The sequence below is a fragment of the Apodemus sylvaticus genome, chromosome X (genome assembly GCF_947179515.1).
Source record: "Apodemus sylvaticus chromosome X, mApoSyl1.1, whole genome shotgun sequence".
Taxonomy (NCBI): Eukaryota; Metazoa; Chordata; class Mammalia; order Rodentia; family Muridae; genus Apodemus; species Apodemus sylvaticus.
In genome coordinates, this window is record NC_067495.1 from 119,889,378 (window position 1) to 119,915,981 (window position 26,604).

Sequence of the window (26,604 nt, forward strand, 5' to 3'; positions counted from 1 at the left end):
GGAGAGGATGTGGAGAAAGAGGAACACTCCTCCACTGCTGGTCGGATTGCAAATTGGTACAACCACTCTGGAAATCAGTCTTGTGGTTCCTCAGAAAACTGGGCTCATCACTTCCGGAGGACCCTGCTATACCACTCCTGGGCATATACCCAGAGGATTCCCCAGCATGTGATAAGGATACGTGCTCCACTATGTTCATAGTAGCCCTATTTATAATAGCCAGAAGCTGGAAAGAACCTAGGTATCCCTAGGTTCTTCACCAACCCTACATCCAACAGAGGGCTAATATCCAATATATACAAAGAACTCAAGAAGCTAGACCCCAGAAAACGCAATAACCCTATTAAAAATGGGGTACAGAGCTAATCAAAGAATTTTCACCTGAAGAATTTTGGATGGCTGAGAAGCGTCTTAAAAAAAATGTTCAACATCATCACTCATTTGGGAAATGCAAATCAAAACAACCCTGAGATTTCACCTCACACCAGTCAGAATGGCTAAGATTAAAAACTCAGGAGACAGCAGGTGTTGGAGAGGATGTGGAGAAAGAGGAACACTCCTCCACTGCTGGTCGGATTGCAAATTAGTACAACTACTCTGGAAATCAGTCTTGTGGTTCCTCAGAAAACTGGGCTCATCACTTCCGGAGGACCCTGCTATACCACTCCTGGGCATATACCCAGAGGATTCCCCAGCATGTGATAAGGATACGTGCTCCACTATGTTCATAGTAGCCCTATTTATAATAGCCAGAAGCTGGAAAGAACCTAGGTATCCCTAGGTTCTTCACCAACCCTACATCCAACAGAGGGCTAATATCCAATATATACAAAGAACTCAAGAAGCTAGACCCCAGAAAACGCAATAACCCTATTAAAAATGGGGTACAGAGCTAATCAAAGAATTTTCACCTGAAGAATTTTGGATGGCTGAGAAGCGTCTTAAAAAAAATGTTCAACATCATCACTCATTTGGGAAATGCAAATCAAAACAACCCTGAGATTTCACCTCACACCAGTCAGAATGGCTAAGATTAAAAACTCAGGAGACAGCAGGTGTTGGAGAGGATGTGGAGAAAGAGGAACACTCCTCCACTGCTGGTCGGATTGCAAATTGGTACAACCACTCTGGAAATCAGTCTTGTGGTTCCTCAGAAAACTGGGCTCATCACTTCCGGAGGACCCTGCTATACCACTCCTGGGCATATACCCAGAGGATTCCCCAGCATGTGATAAGGATACGTGCTCCACTATGTTCATAGTAGCCCTATTTATAATAGCCAGAAGCTGGAAAGAACCTAGGTATCCCTCAACGGAAGAATGGATGCAAAAAATGTGGTATATCTACACAATGGAGTACTATTCAGCCATTAGAAACAATGAATTCATGAAATTCTTAGACAAATGGATGGAGCTGGAGAGCATCATACTAAGTGAGGTAACCCAGTCTCAAAAGATCAATCATGGTATGCACTCGCTAATAAGTGTATATTAGCCTAGAAACTTGGAATACCCAAGATATAATCCACATATCAAATGATGTCCAAGAAGAATGGAGGAGTGGCCCCTGGTTCTGGAAAGGCTCGATGCAGCAGTATAGCGCAAAACCAGAATAGGGAAGTGGGAAGGGTTAGATGGGGGAAGAGAGCTTATGGGACTTTTGGGGAGTGGGGAGCCAGAAAAGGGGAAATCATTTGAAATGTAAATAAAAATATATCGAATAAAAAAAGAAATATTATGAGATGTGTTATAATTACTCTCTTAAACACATCCAAAATTGTTCGTCTCCAAGTTTTCTTTAAGAAAAGTAACAGTAATATTGAACCAGTGCCAGAAACCATGAAGCTATGTGTGTTATAATTTGCTTCATAATGTCCATGTATTTGAACAAAATTGCATAAACATCTAATCTATCAGAATATTCCCACTCCCCTTACACATCTGACCTTGTCTTTCTGTATACATATAAAACATATGTTACATTTTATCATAAGCACAGTTTTTATTTTATCTGGGTCTCCATGATAGTTGTCAAGTAGTCACCCACTTCTGTTCCCTTATCACTAACAGCATACTGTTTTAGCTAAGGTTTCTATTCCTGCACAAAACATCATGACCAATAAGCAAGTTGTGGAGAAAAGGGTTTATGCAGTTTACACTTCCATATTGCTGTTCATCACCAAAGGAAGTAAGGACAGGAATTCACACAGGGCAGGAACTGGGTGGCAGGAGCTGATGCAGAGACTATGGAAGAATATTGCTTACTAGATTGTTTTCCCTGCTTACTCAGTTTACTGTCTTATGGAACGCAGGACTACCATCCCAGAGATGGCACCACCCACAATGGGCCATCCCACCCTTGATCACTAATTGAGAAAATGACAGTTGGATCTCATGGAGGCATTTTCTCATGGGAAGCTCCTTTCTATGTGATAACTCTAGCTTGTGTCAAATTGACAGAAAAAAACTAGCCAGTAAACACACCAAAATCCATTTTCAGGATGGGAAAAGTAACCAGAATGACTTTAATACAAAAATTTAAGTACAACAATGTTTTTTTTTTCTTTTGCTTAAACATTTAAATTCTTGCATTTTGTATTTGAAATAAATGTATTTTAAATAAATTGGAAATCTTTAACAATCAGGCCTTGAGTTAACTTTCCCCTAACTCTTTAGTTTTATTTAGTATCCCTCATTCTCTCATTTATTTTTATCATTGTTTGAGCAATATGGACATGAATTTAATGTGTTTTGATCAAATCCACACCACTCTCTTGCCTCCAAATTCTCTTGTATTTCCCACTAACAAACAAGTTCAACTAGTGCCGTCATTGTATGTATGGGAATAGGACCTTCCACTGCATCACTAGTAGCCTATCAGGCTTGGTATTCAAAGTTAAATGGTTCTCCCAACCATACACAACACTAATTGTTATCATTTTCCCTGAGGGGGAGACTTTATGATCTCCTCTGTTATCCACGCTGACATTTTTGGCTAGCTTGATGCTATGCCATTCTCTAACTTCTTATATTCAAAATCTCTTGTTTAGTTAATATATAAAAACCACTTCAAAGCCTTAGTACTTGTTCTCCTGTCTTCCTTCAGGGCTCATCTACAAGGGTATTTGCATGATCGCTTGTCTTGCTATTGAGATACCTCTACAAATACCTGCATGGTCATTCTAAATAATCTTCCAACATTATTCTCTTTGAAAATGTCTTTAATTCCTAGAATTCTTTGAATGTTTTTAATTATTGCATTATTGACTTTATTAACTATGATTTATCACATTAAAGCATGTGACATATGACCTAGTTGGATAGAAAGTATTAAAACCATAATATTCATAATGAAGTAAAATAACCAGTTATTGGGCAAATATCATGCAATTCCCTAAACCCACATTCAGAGAAAAACTACTCCTACTTTCTTATAAGACTTGCATACAGATAAAAGAGCATTTCCATTTTACATTCCTATTTTCAATGACTATATTATAAAGAAAAAGCTCCTCATTAAAAATTTTCAAACCATTGAACATTAGTGCCTGCATTAACAAATGCATCATGCATGATTGCATTCAACATTATCTATTGCACTTTGTTTGGGGAAAATGCCCTTTGGACTCAAAGCTCTGTGCTTATATAACTGCTGTTATACACATGACATCTCTACAAACTGAATTCACATTTCCCTTATCCATCTAATAGGTCCTCACCCAAACTTAATGGTACTTAACCTCATGGATGACTTCCCAAATTTTTGATTAGTGTAGTAAAATACCTGGTTATATGGCTTGAAGGTCAGACAGTATCAGCATCTGAAATGTGCAAGTGATATAGGACAAAAATCTACATATGGGCTTTTTACTTTTAATTGTCCTTTGAATAACATTTCATTGGCAATTGAATGGTGCAGCTGTTTGTAATCAACTTAGTAGCAAGGTCTCTTGAGAGCATATGATATGTAGCTGCTTCAAATATTTGCATTCTAGTTAGTCTAAATCAAGTTAGTTTCTTTTAAAAGTAGTGCATGACATAAAGGCAAAATAGGAATAATAATACAAATTTAAATTCCTTATGATTTGTGAGCAATATTGGTAGTGAATTCCTTCTGTCTTATATTCCTGCTTAAAACAAGCTACTTAGACAAAATTCCATTCCATATTGCTAAAAATTACAGTACTAAAATGCTATCTGTAATAATCTCAGACTCCTAACTGAAGGCATAAATTTAAGTGTGATGCATATATTCTATTCACTAGCCATTTCTGTAACCAAACATTTGAATTTGCCATATGCTTTGACATTATATCTAGGATAAGTAAATATACATAAGTGAAATACTTGACTGAACATAAATGTGAGCATGGACTTCCTAATTCATTGAAAGATGGAAACCAGTGCTCACCCAAAAGAAGTTTCCAAAGAATCTATCATCAGAAGAGAGTTTCTTTATATACCACACATCTGAATCATCTCCATGATTTGATAACATTTGGAATCCCAGAGGTTATAATTAATCTTTATTAGACATTAACAATGATAAATAAATACTGTTGTTATTTTTCTTTAGAATGTAAAAAATAAAACTAGAAGTAAGGTGACGAATATAGTATATCATTGTGTGAAAAGGGTAAAATCTGAGCTCAAATGAATCTATTTGATCCCCATGCTGAATCAATTTCTGTCTGTCTCTCTGTTTCTCTGCATCTTTGTCTTTGGCTCTCTATTTCTCTTGTGAGTGTATTGTGGGGGATGGGCACATGAACACACATGTTCAGGGGATGTACTTGGACATGGATTTGTAGAGGACAAAAGTAAATGTTGAAGTCTTCCTCTATTGCTCTCTGACACTTTTTTTTTAAATGAAAAAGAGTCTGTCGCAGAATGTGGATTTTGTCATTTTGGCTAGGCTTCCTGGCCAGTTTTCTGCCAAGATACAATTGTCTCTATATCCCACACCACTTGCTGAGGTCATAGAAGTACAATGAAACATTTTTTATTTTATATCGTGTGAGGTACAACATTGTTTTGAGCCATTCCTAGAGCCACTAAATTAAACTGTTAGAAGACTAATCATTTTCACAAACAGAATAAAGTGCATAAGGAACAAATAGAAGGAATTGTGAAAACTCACACTATAATGAAAGTCGTGAAAATGAACACTAGTTACTGGAAGAGTTCTTAGTTACCCACTTTCCATGGAAGGAATGAGATGAGTTAATTTTCACTTGAATAATGACAGTACTACTAACAAGATAGGAAAGTAACAAAACAAAAAACACTTGTAAAAATATGTGAAAATGAGTCTTAAACATAAGTAAATCTGTTCACAATTCTTTTTGTTTTTGTTTTGTTTTTTGTTTTTTGTGGGTTTTTTTTGTTGTTGTTTTGTTTTGTTTTTTTTTTTGAGACAGGGTTTCTCTGTCCTGGAACTCACTCTGTAGACCAAGCTGGCCTCGAACTCAGAAATCTGCCTGCCTCTGCCTCCAAAGTGCTGGGATTACAGGCGTGTGCCACCATGCCCATCTCCTGTTCACAATTTCTAATGAAAGAAATTTTTCACATTTAAAAATTCATAAGACTCTTTTTCATGCTGCTTCTTAGGCAGTTCACTGTGTCTTGAGGGGGTCGATCACCTCCTTCTCAACAACCTGATGCCAAATAAGTATTGAAGTGGATGCTGTACACAAGCTTGGTGCTTTCTATAAGAAGCATGTGGCCACAGAAATATTTATTGATGCTCAAGTGCCCAAGATTCAGCAACTTGTTACTCCTTGTGTCCTTCAACACAAATGAAATATCTCACTCAAAAAGAGTGCTCTAAGGAAGATAAAAGGTCAACTGTAGATTATGCTAAACTATTGGCCAAGAGAATGAAAGAAGCCAAAGAAAAGTGCCAGGAACAGATACTAAAAGACACAGGGTGTACTTCCTGAGACCTTCTATTTCTAAGTGAGTCAATTCAAAAAGAAGTCTTTAAGAGTACCAAATAAGTGATCAGAATTTGAAAGAAATGAATCAGGTAAAGTGTGTGTGTGTGTGTGTGTGTGTGTGTGTGTGTGTGTTTGTGTGTGTGTGTGCATGCACATTTGTGTGCATTTGTGTGTGTATATATACTCTCATTCAAAGTTCATGGCAGGAACCATGACAGATTGCAGGCAGACATAGTGCTGGAGAAGTTCCTTGAGAAGTCTAAAACCAGCAAATTCTCCAAAGGCAGCAGGAAGAGAGAGACATTGTGCCTGGCTTGAACTTTTGAAACTCCAAAGCACATTCCCAGTGACATACTTCACTTCCTCTAACAAGTACATACCTACTCCAATAAGGACATACCTCCTAATAGTGCCACTCCCTATAAACCTATGGAGGGCATTTTCATGCAAACCACCACAGCATATAACAATTATCAATGAAGAAGAGGTCAGGAATTTGTGAGGGAGTAGGAATAGAAACAGGATCAATTAGGAAAAAAGAAACACATAGAAATTTTGTAAATACACATAAAAATTCTTAAAGCATAATCAGTAACTAATAATCTGGATACTGCTGTCATCTATGAGATGGACAGTAATTAAAACATAATAAGAAGTGATTGCAGACAGGAGCCTGATATGTCTCCTGAGAGGCTTTACCAGAGCCTGAAAAAGTAAAGAGGTGGGCAGATACTCACAGCCATCCTTTGGACTAAGCACTGGGTTCCCAATGGAGGAGTTAGAGAAAGGACTGAAGGAGCTGAAATGGTTTGCAAACCCATAGGAAGAACAACAATATCAGTCAACCAGACCGCCCAGAGCTCCCAGGGACTAAACCACCAACCAAAGAGTGTACATGAAGCAACCCATGGCTCCAGTTGCATATGTAGCAGAGGATGGCATGGTAGGGCATCACTGGTCCTGTGAAGGCTTGATGCCCCATTATAGGGGAATGCCAGGATGGGGAGGCAAGAGTGGGTGGGTGGGGGAGCACCCTCATAGAAGCACGGGGAGGTAGGATGGGATGGGGATTTCCAGAGGGAAAATGTGGAAAGGGGATAACATTTGAAATGTAAATAAAGAAAATATCCAATTAAAAAATTTGCATCTTTTTTTTTCACCCAGAAATATCTGGAGAAATCATGACATGTAGTAGAAACCTAACTGGCTTCCAAGAGCTAGTGAGAAGACGGACTTTAAAAAAGAATCTATTATCATCACTTTGCATAGACCAGCATAAAATTCTTACTACATTCTAAACCTTATTCTTATACCCATAGATAAATTTAGGTATGACCCCTGAGCAATGAAGCCACTTTTACAGAAATTGGAGGCCATCACAAATAACTAGATAAAATGCAGAAATCAACAGATCATGGGGAAGACCAGCGCCAATGGATACATGTATATCACAGCTCCTGTATCTTTGGCTCAGGGAATAACGCCAAATGTTGGGAGGGTGGAGAGAGCACAGAAGAAGAAGGTATGGAATGGAAGTGGGAGGAGAGGAGGAAGTCTGTGAGTGACATGTAAAGTAAATAAATAAATTAATTAATAAGAAACATAATAAGATTTCAAATTTTAGCTTAGTCATAGAAATTATCACTTACTTGGAAAAATAAAACTGATAAGTTGAATATTAATCCTTTTACTTGGATTTAGCAGAGAGAGCTAGTAACAATACAACCCATTATCTGGAGGAACAGATGAATTAAAGAGGCTGTCATAGTTAATTTTTGTATCATGTTAAGCTTTTCAATGTAAATTTAACTGTTTTAGTACTTCTTAAATGAATATTGTATTTGTATCCTTATAATTGCACACTTTCTACCTCCAACACCTCCCCATTTTCCTGTCTTTCTCTCAACTTTATGACTTTTTCATCTATATTTTAATTTCATATATACAAATGTATATGTAAATACAAATTGCTGAGTTCATGTATATATGTGTGTACTCATGTATGTATGTGTGTGTGATTAGGGATAACCACTTGCTATGAGGAAGAGTGATTCTCCTCTTACCAGCCACTATTTTCTTGCCTGTAGGTCTTTATCTTGTTTTGCATCCTTTTGGGATTTCTCTCTTCCACATTGACATAGAAACTGCTGTTGTCACTATGTAGCTCTGGTTTAGGTGACCCCACTGGTGACAGTTCAAGGATGCAACTTCTTGTTTTATATGGAAAACACTACATCCTGGAAGACATCCTGGTTTTCTGACCAAAGAGTTTGTCTATCACTTCTGTGATGCTCCCTAAGTCTTAAGAACATGGATTGTATTATGGACTGGGAAGTGTACAATCAATTCTAAATTTCAGTCTAAAAATACATATTCAGCAATACACAAAAGAGTTGCATTCTGTAGCTTTTTTTTTTTTTTTGGTAAATACTTAGTATTCTAAGTATCTTGAATGGCTCCTAAAATGGTATATTTCTTCTGATAGGTTATTATGAAACAATGGAAATCATGAAAATTATATGAAGTTACACAGGTTACTTTAGAAGTATATTGTTAAGTGTTTTTTAAATCATCAGTTTATATGGTGAATGTGAGAGTTGAATAAGAATAGCCACCACAGACTCATTTGTTTGAATACTTGGCCCATAGGAGGTGATGCTATTAGGAGGTGTGGCCTTCTTGGACATGGTTAGCATTGTTGGAGGAAATGTGTTACTAGGGGGTTGGCTTTGAGATTTCAGAAGCACAATCCAGTTCTCTGTATGCTTCCCGCAGATCCAGATGTAGATTTCTTAACTTCTCCTCCAACACCATCTCTTCCTTCAAGCTACCATGCTTCCCACCATGACAATAAGGGACTAAAACTCTGAAACTGTAATCCAGTCCCAATTAAATGTTTCTCTTTACAAGAGTAGCCTTGGTCATGGTGTTGTTTCTCAGGACTAAAACCTTAACTAAAATGAGTATGTCTATCCTGGGAGAGTGAGCTTGCCTATAACATAGCATGTGTATGAAGGGCAGAAAATATCTTGTCAGAGTCAATTCTCTCATTATACTCTGTGGATTAGAGAGATTAAAATCATATCATAAGATTTGACAGGAGAAATTTCTCCAAGCTGAGTCATTTTGCTTCCTCTTAAATGAAAATGTTAAGTATGAAAAGTATCAGCAATGTGTTATTTTATGAAATGGAAATGAGAAGATAACAAAATATAGAACTGTCTGTTATAGCTGGCAAAAAAATATGTCCTGGGAGGATAAATAAGAAACTGAAGAGATTGACCACATAAAGAGAATGAATACACACAAGATAGACAAGATTCTGAATAGCTTGATTAATATAGGATTACACAGTGAATGAAACTACTTTGAGGGTATTTTCTAAGTAATTGTAATGTTTTTGAGCTATTTTAATTTTGTATTTTCTTTGAGTGCCAACCATTCCTCTTGAGCTATGGATTTTAGATGTTAGAGCCGCAAGTATTCTTACCAGATAAAGAAGGTGAAGTACAGCTTTTCTCTAGGCTCACAGATTTAATTCCAACCTAACAGCTGCACTGCAGTCCATGAAATATTTACATTGTTTCTTGCTAAATTATATACATTATTTACCATATCATGTATTAAATATTTACTACCTTTCCAAATATGTCATGTATCTTGCTCAACTGCTCCTGTTTCTTTTAGCAATAAACAGAAAAGGCCAAGTCCTGCAGAAGCCTGGAGGGAGTGGCTGAGGAAGAAAAGAGGGGAGAGCAGAGGGAAAACATTAACAGAAGCAGAAGGTTTCCATGCAATAATGGAATCAGTACTCTACAGTCACTATTTTTCTACATGTCTCCTTATTCTAAGTGGGATGAGCACTTCTCTTACTTAGAATATATTCTTTATCATAATAATTGGTTCATGCAAACGTCAAACAGAATCCATTTTGAAAATAAACTATTTTATCTGTGGATGCTATGTTTGTTGGTGGACAAATAGGTATCCTGATTTGTTAAAGATTTAAATTAGTATTAGAAGATGTGACAGCTGCATATCTTTATGTGCATCTATATCTTACTGAAGACAATAGAATGAAAGAGAATGCAAGTGAATCGGTCAGTATTTTATAAGCATACTGGTTTTATTTTTCCATTAATTAATTAATTCACTTTATTAAGTATCCGATTGATCTCTGTGCCCCCTCCTGGTTCTCCTTTACACAGTTTCACCCTATTCCTCTCCCATTCTGCTCTGAGAGAATGCAGATCGCCATTGGATATTTCCTGACCCTGGACACTCTGGTATACCAAGACTCTGCAGGGCTAAGTACATCCTCTCCCACTGAAGACAAAGTGACCCAGATAGGAGAATAGGATCCATAGATAGGCAAAAGCTTTAAGGTCAGCCCTGCTTCAGTTGTTGGACCTACATGAAGACCAAGCTGCACATCTGCTAAATATGGAGGGATGGGGCTAGTTCCGGCCTGTGTATGCTCTTTGGTTGGTGGCTGAGTCTCTGAGAGCCCCAAGGGTGTAGGTTAGCTGATTCTTTTGGTCTTCCCATGGAGTTCTTATTCTCTTTGTGACCCCCCAATCACTCCCCAAGGCCTTCTATAAGAGTCCTGGAGCTCTGACCGAAGTTTGGCTGTGTGTCTTTGCATCTGTTTCAGTCAGCTGCTGTGTGTAGCCTCTCTGAGGACAGTTATGCTAGGCTCCTGTCTGTGAATCTTGACTGACAGATGCAACCATATCTTGAGGCTCCATGGTGGTTAAAGAAGACAGGCCTGTAGTATGTTGCTGAAGGTCTTCTGAGGACAGCTAGGCACACCCATCGCAAATTGGCAGGGGCTGATTTTTCTATATCCTGGGAAATATTAAAACTAAGAGTAAATATCAATAAAATGATGAACTATGAAAATTAATGATGTACCAAGGATACAGCCAAAATAACTACATGATTTTGTAGCTTGAGGAATATGTCCTTTATGTATCCCTTGCCCCAAAGAAGACATTTTAGATATTACTAGTTAGCTACCATTAGATATTTACCTCTTTTATTGAAATTAATAGAACCTAGAGTTCACATTAAATGACATTCTTGTCATTAGAAGGTAGACTTCAATGTTTTCAAATATTGAAGAGTAAGTGGAAGTACTTTGAGATTTTCAGAATTCTTTTAATAAGAGAGAGGTACATGAACTTCTTTTTATTTCTATCATTCTACTCTTTAAAATGTGGCAATGATTACTAGAACACCAGAAACTAAGTTATACCATAAAACTGAAGGTCATGTTACAGGAACCAAGCCACATGTATCTGAGAAAATTCTGTCTCTCTCTCTCTCTGTCTCTGTCTCTGTCTCTCTCTCTCTCTCTCTCTCTCATAATCATGTTGTTGCTATTTGGTCCTTAAAACATGATTCAACACTTGCTTTATGCGTGAAAGAAAAACTTTGTGTATCCTACTGGTAATTAAACTTAAATGATGTTAATGTAGTGAGACTCACACCCTAGTTATTGCTGGTTACCACCTTGTCCCATATGTATTCACTACTTATGTTTGCACATTTACTATCAATTCTTTTTCATCCATATATTAATAATACAATATAATATTTTGTATTGTTTAAATAATTGCAAAGTCTGTGTAAAAGGCTGTTCATGTTTGTTTGAATTCAATGTATATATTTATACAATAATTATTAATGTTTTACTTTGTTTTACCTCCAACTTAAATTGGAAGGAATTCAAATGGATTAATGTTCTACTAATGTTCAGAAGTATGTTGTTGATGCTTGTGTGTTTGAAATTGTTAAGAACTTGCTAGTTAATTCTCATAGGTTGCCTTGAGTATTTGCACGAGTTCATCAATATATTTGGTTCATGAAGAGAAGATAAATTTCTAAAATCCCACTCATTTAACATAAAATTATTTGAGAATATCCTTATGTTGCATTTTAGATAAAAAAATTGGGTTGAGTGCTTATAACGTTAAGCAATAAAGAAGTAAACTAATCTGAGATTCAGCAAGTACAAACTTACAATTGCAAGCAGCAGAGACATGCAGACAGTTTAGAAGGAAGCACTTGAATGAGCAGTATGATTGCATTTCCCCACTAAATGTAGTCATCTATTGCCTCAATACCTCTCTTTAAATTTAGATTTCCCATATTTTTTTCTGCTGAAATACATTGAATCACTACATCCTGCAGCTGGGATTTCCTGAAAACTTTACTCTCAAACATTATAAATCCCACAGAACATCACCAGTGTTTGATAAGTGACTATTCCTTAAGATCGTTTTTCCCCCCTCATTTGTATTTATTCACTGAGAATTTCATATAATGTATTTGGTCATGTTCCTGTCCCTCTCCTAACTCCTCCTAGATTTATTACCTCCCTTATATACCCAATTTTTCTTCCTCTTTTATTAAAAACCAATTTTTACTGCCCATGTACAGTTGGATATATGATCTTTCAGTGGAACATGGTCAAATTATCAGTGGCCACACTCCTAAAGAAAAGTGAATCTTTCCATGAAACTATGAAAACATTGGCATGAGTCTATTATAAATTGTATAAATAAATTGATAATCTAAAGAATTATTTACCAATAATGTCATAAAAAATCATGTAGTTGTCATTCATCATTGTTATTTATTGTAAAATGTTCTACTGTTTGTTACAACCAATTTAAATTATTGCCTGAGTTTTCTCTTCATCTTTCAATATTTGACATAAAGGTCCACTACTCTGTAATGGCAAATATAGTAACTTTATACTTCTTTAGTAACTGTTACAATATAAAACAAAACGAATGTTAAGAGTTTAAACACTGGAAGGCATTGTAAATTATTAGATCTTCACAACATAATTTCATTTGGGTTTGGTGACCTAAAATTTCCCATTAGATTAAATCTCAGTTCTTTGATGTGAAGTTGGTCTTTGTATTCATGTAATGTGTTGTAAAGATTTACTAATGAATACTTGATATCTTCTAAGCTGTTTGGGAGATAGTTATTAAATTACTGCAAGAGAATGACGTGAGTACAAATCTCCCATGCAAATGTAAACTATTCTATTATGGGCTGGTTAATTTGATAGCAGGGTGAGGTAATGACTGAATTATAGAATTTTTAATCAAGTTTAAAGTCCACCTCAGAAATTAACTATAGATATTATTTTCTATACTCCTAATCTGAGATGTTTTGTTTCATTTTAAAATTAATTGTGAAAGTGTAAATTATTTTATGTCTTATAAAGGTCATTTTAGGAAATCCATAATTGGGTTCAAGAAAATTTTGTACTGTATAAGATTATTTTTTCACCATGAGCTAAACAGTCATTTCATTTGCTTCAAATTTATAATTATGAGATACTTTTTCATAAGGGTCTGGGGACACTGTGCATGCTGAAAACAATGTTTAGTGTCACCAAAGTTTATTGTCTAAAAGGTTATACTCACAAGATGAATGGCTTTTAGTTTTTCCTCTATTATTTCATCTCTTTCTATTTTCCCCTTTGCATTAGTATCCTTTCAGTTGTATGGTTTTGCCATGTTTTATGGAGGAATTGAAGAGAGACCTGAAGTCAAAAGCTTTAATGGACATTTTGTCCAGACTTACTTTTGATTGATGCTTTAATGCTAGAGATTAAGAGAGATCAATAATAAAAGCAAATCTTTTTTTGTAACAATACTTTATGTTATTCTACCCCACGTAGAAACTTTCTCAGTTAAATAATTACAGGCAGTTTCAATCCTATTTCCAACACTGACATTTAGGAATTAAATATTTAAATATCAAAGAGTAAACATGCTTAAATGGAGTATTAAAATAAAATTAAATATAACTAAAGTTTAGCAATTCCTCTATTGGAGACAAGTTGATATTAGAAAAAAGGAAAAAAGAAAAAATGAAATGAAATCAAATGGTATTTAAAAGTAGAGAAATCAACTATCTCTGGAATTCAACCAATTCCACACACTTCCTAGGGGGCTAAGTTCTGTCTGTGCATCAATGAAAGAATCAGTATTTGAGACACGAAGTAACTTTTGGCAGACATTGAAAAAGGCACCAAATGGTCTCTGTCTTTGCTGTGATCAACTGTGAAATGAAAACCTACCACTTAAATCACTTCTACTGCAACCTAATTCGTTTTCCCTGAGCACAATACAGAATAAATCTCAGTGCCCTCTGGCCCATGGAATTGTTCTTAAAATAAAGCCAACAATGTAGAAGTTTCTGTGGTTAGAATGTCTTCTCAGTATCTACATATATTTGATATTTCAACTGTAGTTTGAAATTCAATCTACCCATGAAATTTCTGGTATACAAAATGTCAAGCTGATTTAAGTGCTTGTTCTAACACTGATCATCAGAATGGCCTTGAGTAAATCATGCTTCTTTTACAGCCTTCACTGTCTTTTATAAAGGAAAAAAAAACAGTTTCAGAGGCCCTTTTCAGCTTTAAGTGTCTACTAATCCAGCTAAGTATTCAATACCTAAAACAGTTCCAGGTTAGTGTACAGACATGGACTTAAATTGCCTTTTCTTCTCCTAAGAGTTAATCAGAACACCTACATAGAGCCAATTGTACATTTAGACAGTAGACCTGTGTCTTCATAGAACATTTGGCTATTACCTATAAAGAAGTCCTTTACTGAGAAACAAGGTTGCAAAATAATTCATTAAGACAACTTTGAAACAATAGAACTTAGATCATGAGATACTTATGGAAAACAAAAGAAAATAAAATTATTTACTCGTTATGTGAATAAAGGTTTTGCCTGCATGTATGTTTGTACACCATTTGTTTTTCTGGTGCCATCACAGGCCAGAAGAGGCCACTGGATTATGCTGGCACAGTATTTATAGATGATGTTAGCCACTGTGCAGATGCTGGAAACTGAATCCAGGACTTCTGGAAGAAAAGTTAGTACTTTATAAGGCTGAACCCCATTGTAGGTTATAGGTACTAGGAGAGAATGTAATACTCTTATTTTGCCAAATGAACAGCCCCTGCACTTTTTGTATTTCTTGTTTACAAATATGTGTGCTCATGCATAGATGTTCAGGTGATCAGAAGACAATATAATATCCTTTGAATATTTTTATAATAAGTGTTGAGCCACCCAAAATGGGCACCAGGAACCAAACTCCAGTTCTCTGAAAGAGAAATAATAACAATAATTATTTTACTGTGACTTGTAAACATAAGAAAAGTATATTTGGAAACCTCTCCAAACATAAAATGCTAATTGCACTATTCTTATTTACCTTTCAAAACTTGATGTTAATTTCCTAGTACTAAAGACAAAGCATACTTTATTCACTGTACATGGAGAAAACAACCTGGTACCAACCTGGAAGCCTGATCACTTTTGGTTAGTTTCATGATGCCAGAAGGATCTATGCACACAATTGGAAGGAAAGGTGATTAACAGATTTACCCAGCTGTGAACCCTGAGAGCTACAATAAGGACTTCGCTGGGCTGACATGCCCACTGGTACAACAGTAGCACAAATTACATAATTTCTGACCAACCACTTATGAGATTTAAAGCTCACAATCAGATAAAGATCAAGCTTAGTACTGTAAACTGTTCAAAGAATTGTTATTGGCTAGGTTATAAGTACTATGAGAGACTGTAATAAACTCATTCGGCCAAATGGACATAGTTAGAAACTACCCTTTAAGATCTTATCTTTATTTAGTTCTGTACTCCATTTTTAATAGGGTTATTTGGCTCTCTGGAGTCTTTTTATATATTAGATATTAGCCCTCTGTCAGATGTAGGGTTGGTAAAGATTTTTTCCCAATTTGTTGGTTGTTGTTTTGTCTGATTGACAGTGTCCTTTGCCCTACAGAAACTTTGAAATTTTATGAGGTCCCATTTGTCAATTCTTGATCTTAGAGCATAAGATATTGATGTTCTGTTCAGGAAATTTCCCCCTGTGCCCATGTGCTCAAGGCTCTTTCGCAGTTTCTTTTCTATTAATTTCCATGTGTCTGGTTTTATATGGAGGTCCTTGAGGAATATTGAATGGCTGGAAAGGACCTAAAGAAATGTTCAACATCCTTAGTAATCAGGGAATTGCAAATCAAAATAACCTTGAAATATTACCTCACACCAGTCAAGATGGCTAAGATCAAAAACTCAGAAGACGGCAGGTTCTCGAAAGGATTTGGAGAAACAGGAACACTTCTCCAATGCTGGTGGGATTGCAAGCTGGTACAACCACTCTGGAAATCAGACTGGCAGTTCCTTAGAAAATTGGGCATGATCCTACCCGAGAACACTGTTATACTACTGCTAGGCATATACCCAGAAGATTCCCCAGCATGTAATAAGGACACATGCTCCACTATGTTCATAGCAGCCTTATTTATAATAGCCAGAATCTGGAAACAACCCAGTTGAACTACAACAGAGGAATGGATACAGAAAATGTGGTATATTTGCACAATGGAATACTAATCAGCTATTAAAAAGAATGAATCATGAAATTTTTAGGGAAATGGGTCGAACTGGAAAATATCATCCTAATTGAAGTAACCCAATCACAAAATAACACACATATTAGCCCAGAAGCTTGAAATACCCAAGATACAATTGACATATCAAATGATGCCCAAGAAGGAAGAACAAAGTATGTATTCTCTGGTCCTTCTTAGATGGGGGAAAATACCCACAGAAGGAGATATAGAAACAAAATATGAAGCAAAGACTGAGGGAAAGACCATCCAGAGACTACCCCACCCAGGGATACATCACATATACAGTTTCAAAACCCAGACAATATTATCAATGCCCACAAGTACTTGCTGACTGGAGTGGGATATCACAGTCACCTGGAAGGCTCTTCTAGTGTATGGCAAATACAGAGGGGGACACTGTCATCCAGCCATTGGACTGAGCTCAGGGTCCCCAATGGGCAAGCTAGAGAAAGGACCCAAGGAATTGAAGGGGTTTGCAGTGCCCTAGAAGGAACAACAATATGAGCCACCCAGTACTCCCAGAATTCCCAGGGACAAAAACATCAACCAAATAGTACACATGGCAATACACATGGCTCCAGAGGCATAGGCAACAGTAGATGGACTCATTCGACATCAAAGGGAGGAGAGGCCTCTGGTCCTGGAAAGGCTTAATGCAGCAGTGTAGGGGAATACCAGGACAGGGAACCGGGAGGGGGTTGATTGGGGAACAGGAGGAGGGTAGATGGCTTATGGAACTTTTGGGGGGGGACCAGGAGGGAAATCATTGGAAATGTAAATAAGGAATATATATAATAAAGAATCTCCTTTGTACCATACATTAATGCATCTCTCAACCCTCATCAGAAAAGCTTCTTTTGTAGTAGATAATTATTAAAACCTGGTTAATGATCAGAGAATAAGAGTCTCAACTACATCTATATCATACCCACTCCATGCCAAGGCTCAGGAATCCTCAAAGAATCAAGTATAGAGACATCAAAAGAGCCACAGAGAGTAGACATCTGCAGCAAAACTGTATTTGCTGAAAATGAAAGCACCATTTCACATGTCTACATGAACTTTTGGCAGCCTTGGCTATATTCACAAGACCTATACAAGATCAAATGATCCTAAATACTAGTTCAGAAGAGAGAGCATGTTATGACTTCTAGGGCAAGGTTGTCAGATTTCTTTAGGAGTGCATCCCTGAGAAGCTGTCTATGCTCCAATAAATAGTCCAAAATGTATGCATGTATAGCACCACTAACTAAGCAGAGAGGATTTTTCAAATGTGGCATATCACCTGAAGTTCTGAATAAAATTAGTTGAGGTATATGGGAGGATGTGAAGGGGGAAATAGAGGTGGACTTGATCAAAACGTATCATATGCATGTATGGAACTCTCAAAGAAACAATACATTTCAAAAGTGTACCTTATAAGATATAACTATGGAGTACACAACAAAACAATAGCTATAGTAAAGGTTAAAAATCTTCTGGTTTTGAAGATGAATTTTGTTTATTGCACTCTTAGAGTCATTATACATGCCTTTATAAAGCAAGACTCCAAAAACTACATTTGAGGCAAAGAAAGAGAAATCATTTTGACATTTGCAGCAGGAAAATGCAAGTGAAGGTTTATAGGTTGAACACATTCTTTAAGAAAAAAATTAATTGCTTCCTTAAAATATAATTTATTTTATGTAATTAGTAGAAAATTCATATACATATGTAAATATATTTCCTGGTGGCTTAAGATAACTAATAATTAGTTTTATATAGATATCTGTGAGAAAATAGGATTCAATTAACAGAAATCCATTGAATGCAGCCTTCAATGTTTCTATTCTGTCAAAAGTAGATAAGTTTATCTCAGAAGAAAAAAAGTCTTAGAAGTTCAACTTCATTTAAGAATATGTAGTTCTTTTAGAGAAAGTTTGCTGGAGTCTTCTGTCTCATTTCTTACCAAAACAATTATTGTTCCCAATATAACATAAAAGTATTTAATATTTCCACCTACTTCTTTTGTCTGTGTTTCCCAAGAATTTGATATGGTACATTTCCACACTAAGAGCTAAACCTGACTTCAAATGACAGGTGCTGACAGAAATTAATTCTTCATGAGAAGCTGAACTTGTACTGATACACACCAACTGTTCTATAGCTTTAGAAACTGAAAAGCAGCTGACCAAATAAGGAATACATAAAGATATAGGAGCAACATATACCCTTTCAATGATTCAAAATGTGTTTTTCCCCAACATTTTTCATTTTCTGTCTGTTTTAGTGCCAGGTGTTTCAGAGTTTCAAGCATCTTGATGTCCTGTAAATAGAAACATAAATAATTGAGGTGGTGTCTCTGTGTATACATGTATTTATGTATGTATGTATGTATATATATATATATATATATATATATATATATATATATATGTATATGTGTGTATGCCTGTTTGTGTCTGTTGCTGTATGTGTTTGTCTGTATCTTCTTAGCTATATGTATATCTGTTGTATTTAAAGAATTTAATCTTTATGTGTCCTAACATTAAGTCTATTTTCATAGAACCAGATTTCTGTTTGAAATCAAAAGTTGTGCTTGTATATACTAATAATTCCTATCTATTTAATCACAATTCAAATACTTATAAGCATCTAGATAAGCACGAAAGTTCTTCGTCTATTTCTCATTTTTAGAAGTGGAATAATAGTAGCCCCAATTCCATAAGGCAGTGTGATAAGTAAATAAACTAATATAAATAATGCCCCACACTACTTTAGAAAATAAACATTTCCTGCACCAAGTTATTATACCAAAGCAATTGAAAGACTGTGAAAATTGAAAGAGATTTAAAATGGAAGGAAATACACTGAAATATTCCTGTGAGTTTAATATCTTTTGAAATTTACACCAACAGCATATATTAACTACAAAAATGGTAAAGTACTAAAGAACATGGTCACTAAACACAGGAATTAAAGTTCAAATTTTTAGCAGATTAGGAAGACAAATAGGACAATTTAAGTCATATCTATGAGCTCTCACACATATATTTTGTATAAAACAGTATCAATTATCATAGTTCCACACAAATTAACAGTAAATGAATATAAAATTTAATACGAATGTGATAAATGGCTCCCATATTCATTGTCATAGTAATATATCAATAAATAAGAGAATGGTAGCCATGGAAGAAACTGTAGTCATCATATGCTCCAGGAATTGAAAATCATCCTTCCAATTACAGAGAGTAAATTATCCTACAGGGAAATTATTAAGGTGTGATCAGTCATTTGGTTAGTGGCAAGATTATAGAATATAAGGATTTTGCCTCATATTTAATAAGAGCCTTTTCAAATAGTTACAATAAGGCTGTCTCCAGGAAGATTTTACAGGTTGCCTCATAATTTCTTGTGCATTCAGCTACAATTCCAAACTTATAGGATTTTCTAGGATTTAAAAATATAACATCATAGCAAATATAATTATATTATTTTCTCCTGTGTTTACTAGCCACTAAATTGTATTAGAATAATGATCAGAGTATATTTCTATGACTTTTATTATGTATTTATTAATAATACATTTTTTCCTCTCCCTTATTTTTTTTAAAACTTAGACTAAAATTCTTTGACTATATACCTGCCTTCATTTGGACTTTGAGGATTATGACTTCAGAATTGTTTTCCTTAAATTCACTGCCTTCTTTTGTGATTTGTTGAATTTTTATCATGATGCTTTGATTTCTTTCCTTATTGTCAGTTTATCTGAGACCTTTGCTTCATTGTTATCAAGGGTATTATGTAAAACATCTGGACTCCCAAAGTTGAAGGTTGGAATTTATTTTTAATTTGTTCTAAGAGAAAAGTGTTGATTCAAAAAGGTTATTGGTTCCAAATCTGAATTGAAATGATGGGGAAAACAAAGGTTTTCAAGAATGTGACACTTGGAAGAATTCTCAGAATACATGAGATCATTAACTCATTTTTTCCCATTCAGTACAAAATCCCCTTTCAGCTTCCTGATAATATATCTATTGAGTTTATGTTAAAAATCCTATCAGCAAGTATATTTAGATGTTTTCTAAACATCTAAATTAGTAAATTGCTAGGTAAAGAGACAGAGTGGGAGAACAAAATACAATCTTTAATTCTAGATGGAAAATAATAGGTCAAAGATTGATCATCATGTTGGGGTTTTTTCTTGAGACTTACTGCATAATAAATGATTCAATTTTGTTTGTGTTCACCAATAAATATTGATTCTGATGCTGGAATATGTGATATTCCTCAGGGCCAGGAAAATAATAACAGGGCAAAAGTGGGAAGTTATTGATATAATGGAGAAAGAGAGAAAAAAGATTAAAAAATCCATTTTAAGTATTTATATGATTTTTACAGAAAAAGAACAATATTAGGATATTGTCTTCCCAATATTTTTGTTGGGAATTACTCAAAGTAGCACTGCACAATAGAAATTTCTGTGATTATGAGTACCTATGTTATTCAATATCCATATGCAGCTACTTTATTTATTTATTTATTTATTTACTTATTTACTTATTTACTTATTTATTTATTTGAAAATAAGTTCTCTCATACATTATAACTCAACCACAGTTTTCCTTCCCTTGACTCTTCCTGGTTCCTACCCTACCAAACTCCACTCTTACCCATCTCTCCCAGATCCACTTCCCTTCCATTCCTGAAAAGAGACAACAACCAAACAAGCTAAAATAACATAACTTATGAAAATATGAAATCCCTTATATTGAATATGAACAATGCAATCCAATAGGAAGAAAAGAGACCCAAGAACAGGCAAATGAATCAGAGATACACTCATTCTCACTCTTAGGAGTCTCATGAAAGCACTAAGCTTATGAGAAGCCTAAAGGGCCAGGTGAATGAACATATTCAGCTGCAGGGTATTGGGGACAGGGAGGAACCTCTAGAAAGTCCCAGAGACCTTGAATGTGAGAGGCACTCAGGACTCAATGTGGGTGACCTTAGCCAAAATGCCCAACAGTGGGGAGGTGGAATCTGAACAGACCACCTCCAGTAAATAGACAGGGCCCCAGTGGATGGATAGGGCCACTGACTTACCTTCAAATTTTTTGACCCAGAATTATTACTGTCTAAAAGAATTGCAGGGACAAAGGTGGAACACAGACTGTAGGAAATGATGAATACTGACAAGCCCAACTTAAGATCCATTCCATAGGAAGACAGCAAGCCTTGACACTATTACTGATGGTATGTTGTGTTTGTAGACAGGAGCCTAGCATGGCTGTCCTCTGAAGAGGCCCTACCAGCAACTGACTGAGATAGATTTAGATTCTTACAACCAACTTTTGGAATGAAATTGGGAACCCCTATGGAAAAGTTAGGGGAAGGGGAAGCTGAAGCAGATGGTAACTCCATAGGAAGATAACAGTATAAACCAATCTGGACCCCTGGGAATTCTGAGTCTAAGCCACCAACTAGCCAAGACCATACATGGGCTGGTCCTTGGTCCCAGGCACATATGTAGCAGAGGACTGCCTTGTTCACCTTCATTGGAAGAGGATGTGCTTAATCTTGTAGAGGAGACTCGATGCCCCAGGGAAAGATGTGGGGTGGTGGTGGGTGAGCACCCTCTCAGTGGAGAAGGGATGGTTGGAGGCAGGTCAAGAACTCTGGTAGGAAGGACTGGAAGGGGCACCCATATTAGGGCTGTAAATAAAGAAAATTATATATATATATATATATATATATATATATATATATATATGTATATATATACATATATATGTATATATATACATATATATATGTATATACATATGTATATATACACACACACATATATGTGTGTATGTATGTATGTGTATGTATATATGTGTGTATGTATATATGTATGTATGTATGTATGTATGTATGTATGTATGTATGCAGAGGACCTGGTGTAGAACTATGCAAGGCCTGTGCTTACAGATTCAGTCTATTTTGAGCATATATGAGTCCAGCATATTTGACTCAGTGGTATCCTCCACCCGTCCTCTGACTCATACCTTTCCACCTCCTCTTCCATGGAGTTCCCTGATTCTCTCTCAGAGGGATCTGATGGAGATATCCAATTTAGACTCTCTTTGTCTGCATTATGTCTGGGTGTAGGTCTCTGTACCCACTCCCATCTGCTGCTAGAGGAGTCTTCTCTGATAATAGAAAATGGATACTGTAGAGCCTAGACACTCAGGGCAGAACAATACACTTCTTTACTTTAACACAAATTAATTAAGCATGCTAATGGAGCACAGGTCTCTTATTTTTATAAGTCTGAACATATGCACTAATTAATATTTTGCTCAAAATACTTTGCCTTCATACACCCTTCCCAATACTTTGCAATGCAATCACTGTTCTATTTTCAGATCAAATCAGTTTTAGTTTTAATACATGAACAAGAATATGTGGTATTTTTTTCTGTGAATGGTTTATTCCCCATGATATCATTCAGTTCAATTCACTTTTAGACAAATAACAAAATTCTTTTTCACTGAGTATATTATTTTTCCTGCACGCACACACACACACAGACACAAACACACACAGACACATACACACTTACATTTGCATATTTTTCTTTATCCATTCATATGATATGCAGTGTGTTAGTTATCTGTCTTATTGTTACAACTAAGTATCTAAAAAATCAATTTAAGAAAAAGTTCATTTTTGCATATATTTCCAGTCTTTAACATCTGTCATGGCTGCAAAGGAAGAGCCACAAGATCAGTGGTGGTTGATAACACTGTGTTCATTTCTGAGAAGTGGTGAATGTCTGTGTTCAGCTCACTTTCAACTTTTTATTTGGTTTGGGAACCTAGCATATGTAATGGTACCAACCATTTTCAAAGTATGTCTTCCCACTTCAACTAATGTAATCTAAATATTTTCTCAATGGCATGGCCTCTAACTTGCTTGCATGATGACTTTAATCCTATTTGACTGACAAACAAGATTGACCATCACAACTATACCCCTTGTCACCTTGATACCCAAAGATATAACTCTGAAACCATAACTTTCCACCTCCTTTTCATGGACATAATAAAATACAAAATGTATTCCCTACAGCATCAAAGTCTTCATAATCATTAAACATTCCAATACACACATTTTATCCTAATCTGAAGATAATATCTTACCAACAAATTCCTAAAATATGTATATACAATGGCTTGGTAGAAGCATTCCTATTCCAAAAAAGAAGAATGTGGGTATAGCAAGGAATAATAAAACCGAAGTATTACTGAAATGTAGCACAGCTGTATTAGTGATTTTCCTGATTGTAATGGCAAACTCTCTAACAAAAGCCACTTGGTGAAAGAAAGATTTATTTTTGCTCAAAGTTTAAGGTGGGATACCATGGCAACAAGAGATGGAGGTGGCCAGGCACATGAAATCCACAGCCAGGAATGAGACGACGATGAATGCCTTTGTTCATCACGTTTTATCCTTTTTTATTTGGATATTTTAAAATGCATATGTATATGTCTATGTGTGTACCCATGTGTGTACAAGTGCCCAAGAAATCTAAAAGAGGTCATCAAATCTACTTTATCTGGAGATTCAGGTGGGTCCTGGGAACCAAACTCAGGTCCTCTTCAAAAGCAAAAAGTACTCTTGATCCTGAAACCATTTCCCCAGCTTCCAACTTTTCCATACAGTCTAGGATACCAACTCATAAAATAATGGTGCTGATATTTACGGATGTTTCCCCCACCTTAATTACTCTGACCTAAACTCAGAAATGCTCAACAGCTTATTTACATAACATTCTAAGTCCCATAAAGCTGACAAGATTAACTTTTATGAAAGCAAACATCAAACTCCAGGCCCATGCCCATGATCTGATGTTCCTGATATGCTCATCTCTGTTTCTAAGAGCATATATAAGGATATTTGCCTAGCCTTGCTGCCTGTAAGATACATGGACTCTCCATTGGGTTAGTTGCACTCCATTTTTACAGCTTCTCACAGGAGATATTTCAGAAAACAAGCATCTCTATCATTTGGGTTCTATAATGAATCTTAATCTTATCTTCACAACTGGACAGAGTCACCTCTCAAACACAGTTTACAGGAATCCCGTCCTGCCTGACATTGTCTGGTCACCATAAAGGTGTAAAACCATGGAGAATCACTCTACAATTCTCTGAGCCCTATATCACTCAAACCTGTAATGCCAATCACCAGTGGAAGATGCTCCCAAATTCTGCTTCTCAGCCCTGAACGGAACTATCCTTTGGGGGATTGCAGTGGCATCAGCTACAGTGGTCCTTCCTGGCTTAACCTAGAGAAACACTATCATTCTCTAGATTTTGAAGGGGGATAGAGGTTATCTAAAAATGTGCTTGTACCAATGTCTTGAAATATTTTTCTTGTTTCGCTCTACTATATTTAGCATTTCAATTAATAAATTAAGATATTTAGTAAATCTTCCTTTGAAGGTTTCTCAACATAAGAGAAATTGATCAAGCTTCAGACTTGATGTGGACATGTAATTTTCCAAGCATCATTTGTTGAAGAGATAGCCACTTTGCTATGAGTATTCTTTGTACCTTTATTGAAAATAATTTGGATAGATATACATAGGGTTTTTCAAAAATATCTATTCTGTTCCATTAATATGTGCTCTTTTTTACACACATCATAATGATTTGGCAACTATGGGTTTGTAAAATATCTTAAATGTAATTATTGTGATGCCTCAAGTTTTGTTCTTTTTTATTTGAGAGTTCTTTAACTATTCTGCCTCTTGTGTGCTTCAATGTGGATTTTAGGCCTTTTGTAATTGTATGAAGACTAAGTTTTACAATAATCCTCCATCCTGATATCATCTGAAAACTCAGAAGTCTAGTTTCATACCCAGCACTCAGCTTGAGAACATGAGCCACCTTTCCAATATAAGTGCCTTCTTCCCCTAACCTATGATTTCTCAATAAACATTTGAAATCCCATAAAACTAGTTTGAGACCAGTGGTCTTGAAGTTTCTTCATTTGAGAACAATTTTTGCTTAGACAAATATCTTTACCCTGTCCAATTAAAAAAGTTCACCCCCCCATCTTTACCTGTCTTACCACAGGTCATACATATCCTATACCTAATCTAAAGAAGGCCATACTATCCCAGCTAAATTAAGACATCCTCAAATGCCCAGGTTATTTGAAAAAGCAAATCCAATAAACCACAACTTTTCTATCAAACTCACTAGTACTATGTCTTCTTTAATGAAAGTTACCTACATGAAAGCTAAGACATTGTATTTAATGGAATAAAGTCATAAACTTTATCAAATAATTTAAGGAATTTAAAGAACCCATGAACAAACACTCTACTGAACTACATGAAGAACTGCCTGAATAATGTCAGAAAAATACAAATGTACATCTGAATAAAGTAACAATGATAAGAGATAAAAGCATTGTGGAAAATTCTGACGGAAATAAGGTCAGAGTGAAAAACTCAATATACTAATTAGAAAACTAAGGGAAAAGCATTAAAATTAAAGTCAAAAAGAGGGTAGATCATCAGATTTGAAGATAATGTATTGATAAGATCTAGATGAAATATTTAAAGAAATAGTAAATATGTTTTTTGAACTATCACAGGGAATGTGAGACATCTAAAGACCAAATCTTCCAATTATAAGCAGAGAGAAGGGAGAATGATAGGCCAAAGACATATACAAGTTCTTCAACAAAATCATAGGACAGAAAAAAAAATCATAGGACAAGTCTTTCTTGAACTGTGGAAAGACATGTCCAGTCTAATACAAGAAACACATGCACAAGCACACACACGCACATATGCATACATGCAAACACACACACACACACACACACACACACACACACATCTCCAATTAGACAAGATCAAAACTAGAAATGTACCATAGTATAACATAATCAAAACATCAAATATTCAGAACAAAATATTGTTTAAAGCTGTGAAAGAAAAAAATCATAGTTCAAAGATAAGTTGTGAGAACTACAATTATTAGGGAATATAAGTATAAGTATTTAGAATTCTAAACCAGAATTGAACTGGTTTAGAAAGTGGCAGTAGTATGTTGTATGTTTTCCTTTAGGACCTATGATCTCACTAGGTGGCTAGTTTTAAAGTAAATGGCATAATTTTTTCTCCTGTTAAGGA